General features: G+C 33.8%; 1 protein-coding gene across 8 annotated transcripts in view; it reads right to left on the minus strand.

Annotated features, from left to right (window-relative positions):
- LOC106869835 (serine/threonine-protein kinase tousled-like 2) overlaps positions 1-2,910 on the minus strand; it is a 314,313-nt gene extending 311,403 nt beyond the window's left edge. For 6 of the 8 annotated variants that reach the window (XM_052970854.1, XM_052970847.1, XM_052970848.1 and 3 more), the window contains exon 1: positions 2,753-2,909. The gene's annotated coding sequence lies outside the window, so the exon portion shown is untranslated. Of the gene's footprint in view, positions 1-1,185; positions 1,391-2,752 lie in introns of those variants that run through there. The other 2 variants (XM_052970844.1, XM_052970856.1) reach the window with 2 other exon arrangements.
- Between the last annotated feature and the right edge of the window lie 1,917 nt (positions 2,911-4,827).

Here is a 4,827-nt window from a genome sequence, read left to right on the forward strand (position 1 = left end):
ATATATATATATATGTATATATGTATATATATACACACATACATACACACTCATGTATATATATGCGTGTGTTTATATATATATATATTTATATATATATGTATATATATACACACATACATACACACTCATGTATATATATGCGTGTTATATATATATATATATATATATATATATATATATATATATATATATATATATATATATATATATATATATATATATATATACGCATTATACATATGTGTGTGTGTGTACGATTATATACGCATATATTCTTTATTTCAAATCGAAGATGGAAACGTGAAAATGGTGAGAGAAAAAAATTCTCTTCCTTTTTGCAATCATGTTTTTCATAAGCATCGCTGAACACGGAGAATGACGGGGATGATGATCATAATAATAATAATAATAACAATAATAATAACAACAATAATGGTTTCTAAAATAATAATAATTATTATTATTATTATTATTATTATTGTATCATGATCGCGTTTTTTTTAATAAAGATTTACTAATGGTCAGTCACGAAAATTGAAAGCAAGGGAGTTGTTTACTTTGGTCAGTTCGTAATGTTATTGTTGGACGACGGAACGAAGAGTGAACTGTAGATAAATAGAGGGAGATTTATACATCTCTAGCTAAAACGGTTATTATACATCTTCATACATACACACATATATATATATGTATATATATAAACACATACATATATATTGATATAGATATACACACATACATATATATGGATATAGATATACATACATGCATGTGTATGATGTATATTCATAGGTATGTAGATATATATATATATATATATATATATATATATATATATATATATATATATATATATATCTAAGCATATACACATATATGTTATTCGTGTTTACTTTTTATCCCATCAACAGTAAATTAGTGCTTTCGTTACTATTTCCAAATCGGAAACATTTCATACACGATGGGCTGACAGACAGAGAGGAAAAGCGAAATAATTATTGCACAACGGATGCATATAATATGTATATAAACACATACACTCAGATCAAATAAAAAAAATAAAATTTGAGAGGGAGACCCACAGAGAGAGAGAGAGAGACCGAGGGACAAACAGGGAGGCTGAGACAGAGAGAAGATGAAAGGATAACAAAAATGGCAAAAGGAGGTGAGAGAAGAACTTACCTGATTAGGAAGAAAAAGTTTATGGTAGGAGGTAGAAAATACGTGAAACTTTTAGAATCATTGAGTAAAAGAAGCGGATGGGCAAGCACCACAATGTGGCGTGGCTCCGTTCTGACAGGAACCCATAACCCAGCTTTGGTTTATTGTCTTGTTGTTGTTTTATTTGTTGTTGTTGTTCTGTTATAGTTTTTCATTTTGTTTTTTTGTTTTTGTGTTTTGGTGTGTGTGCGCAGGGGAGGGGTCAGTAAGGGGGGAGGAGGTGAAACCGGACCGGAAGTGACGACACGAAACCAAAATCGTACACTTTATACGTTAAAAAAGACTTTATTTATATATATATATATATATATATACATATATAATATATGATATATACATATGCATACACGAATATTTATATATACATAAATGTGTTAATATATATATATATATATATATATACACAGACATACATGCATATATATATAAACTAACATATATAGATATACATATACACACACAAATATGCACTATATATATATATATATATATATATATACAAATACATACACACATACTGTATAAACATACACACTATATACATACACTATATATATATATATACACACACTGTATATATATATATAAATATATATATATATATATACATACATACATGCATAAATATACACATTTTGCATTCATATGCATATATATTGCATAAATGCACACACATACACATAAATTTCGTTGACAAATAATATCATATGCAATATTTAAAAATAAAATTTTTTTAAAAACATTTTTTGCAATCTAACTAAATTGAAAAAAATTCCGTTCCTTTATTATTATTATTGTTGTTATTGTTGTTTCGTTACTTTTTTGTTTCCTTTTCCTGTTACTCTATTTAAAAATAAATAAATAAATAAATAAACTAAATTTTTAAAAAATAACTCAATGAAATGTGTCTAAAGTATGCTTGCAAAATTAATTTTGCAAATTTTATTTGTAAATGTGATGCTAAGCTAAAAACTAACAGAATCGGAAGAACAAAAATAAAAATAAAATAAAATAAAAAAATAAAAGATGGAAATAAAATTTAGTGAAGAGTCAAAAAAGCTAAGAAACAGAAAAGAAAAAAAAGACAGCTGCCAGGTGAAGTTTTGCTTTTTGGATAATTGGGTGGGTTTCGATTTGTGTGCGTGCGTTTGTGATTTATTGTCTCTTTTTGTTTCCATATATAAATGTGTGTATGTAGTTATTTATATATATATATATATATATATGTGTGTGTGTGTATATATATATATATGTGTGTGTGTGTATATATATATATATATATATATATATATACATACATATATATATATATATATTAGTCATATACGTAAATGACAGACAACACCGGATTCTTTTAAGAGTCAGCGAGACTCGAAATATGTACATGTCCAGTGGCGCCCTTTCGATACAACATACATTTATATATATATATATATGTATATATATATATATAGCACGGCTGCAAAAAAATATAGTGTACAAGAACCGGTGTAGAAAGACAATTCACCAAAACTAAGACATTACTTACCCTAATCTGTTCGCTGATACTGCGGAAAGTTAAGGATTTCACAGTTTTTGGTTATAAAAATTTTTTGTTTATTTTATTTTTTTAATTTTTTATATGTTTTTTTTTGTTATTCCCCCAACTTCGATCAGTGTTGATCAACAGTCAACAGAAGGGAGGCTACTCTAATTGACCAGCTTCTCTTACGTCAGAGTGAAGAAAATAGCGCGCCGAATCCTCTTGCGGTGATCCGCTTTGGTAATTGGTCTGTGAAAAAAATACCAGCTTGATACGAGTCTCAGACATTTGACAGTGTATATGCGATTTTATGTATAATTATGCGTGTCTGCGCGCGTGTGCGCCCATGTGTGCGTACGCGTTTATAACATCAGTTGGCATCTATTTTCGACGATGATGATGAAAATGATATATATATATAATATAAACGCGCATGTACTATTTAGATAGATAGATAGATAGAGAGAGAGATGCGTATACACATTCATATATATGTGTGTGTGTGTATGTAACAAAGCCGTCTACTGTGTCTGGCATGCACATCACCTATCAAAACTTTTTCCCAATGAGCTCCACCCATCTCTCATCTGTTGCATCAGTAACATACTATCTGATCACAGCATCACAGCATGTGTTGACTTAGCTCTTTCTGCCTGCTCCACCCCTACTCAATCAACTCTTGTGTACTTCACACTTCAGCTCTGTCCTACCCTCTCCCTCCTTTCTATTCCTCTTCTATGCTTCAATATTTTTCTTTACTTGTTCCCACATCCAACGAAACCCTTTCTTACACAGATGAGATATCATTCATTCCTCCCTAACTTTCTTTAATCACGGATCACCTACATGCAACCAAGACCCCACGTGCTGACCTTGCCTTTAATTCCATAACTGGAGTAATTAGTTTCAAATTTTAGCACAAGGAAAGCAATTACAGAGGAGGGGAGAGTCAACTACATTTACCCCACAATTTATTGACCCCAAAAGGGTGAAAGGCAAAGTCAAACTCAATGGAATTTAAACTCAGAACAAGAAGTCAGGAGAAATGCCACTAAGCATTTTGCTGGCATGCTAAGGATTCCACCAGCTTGAAATGGAGACACTGAGAGCATCCTTCAGTGGAATCAGGCCAACCTTTTAAGTGCAAAAAACCCAAGCACTACTCATGTCAAAAAACCCCACTACACACACACACACACATCATCATCATCATCGTTTAACGTCCACTTTCCATGCTAGCATGGGTTGGACGGTTCAGCCGGGGTCTGGGAAGCCAGGAGGCTGCACCAGGCTCCAGTCTGATCTGGCAGTGTTTCTACAGCTGGATGCCCTTCCTAACGCCAACCACTCTAAGAGTGTAGTGGATGCTTTTTACGTGTCACTGGCACAGAAGGCTGGCAACAGCCACGATCGGTTGGTACTTTCTACATGCCACCAGCACAGGTAGCCCTCACAGCTGCTCCAAATACTGGGCCTTGTTATCACTGAGGATCTCTCTTGGCAAACACACATCATTAGCATAGCTGACACTCTAAAATGCTTGAGTGAGGCCTAAAAGAGAGTACTGTTTCCAGGGGCGTAGCTGGGATAAATGGTGCCCAAGGAAAACATCAAAATTGCACCCCCTCTCCATCCAAAAAGTGGAAACTCGTGTAGAAATGGCTTACTTAGAAAACGATCTTGGCCAAAATTGCACCCTGCTCAAAGTGGCACCTAGGGCCCTGCTTGCCCCACCCTCGCTATGGCCCTGACTGTTCCAACGTCAGGGACAATGTTGCTGCTATGCACACAGACATCGTGGGCTGCATATAGAAAAGAGCTACCCTACTAATTGGCATTCAATCACTGATGAACACATTCCAGTCCTCTCTCTCTGTCTTTCCCCCTGTTTCTCAGCCTCCCGCATCTTTTTTTCTTTTTTGTCACTATTGAAATACCCCCCCCCCCGTTCCCCACCCATCCTTTCTCTCTTTTCTACCACTACTGTAATGACCCCTGTTCCTCAGATCTGGCTGATCTCATACCTGCACAATGCAGGCACCACAGATCATGTCGCCTTTCCACCTGTCCACACCTTTCTT

Source organism: Octopus bimaculoides, chromosome 9, assembly GCF_001194135.2.
Source record: "Octopus bimaculoides isolate UCB-OBI-ISO-001 chromosome 9, ASM119413v2, whole genome shotgun sequence".
In the NCBI taxonomy this organism is placed as follows: Eukaryota; Metazoa; Mollusca; class Cephalopoda; order Octopoda; family Octopodidae; genus Octopus; species Octopus bimaculoides.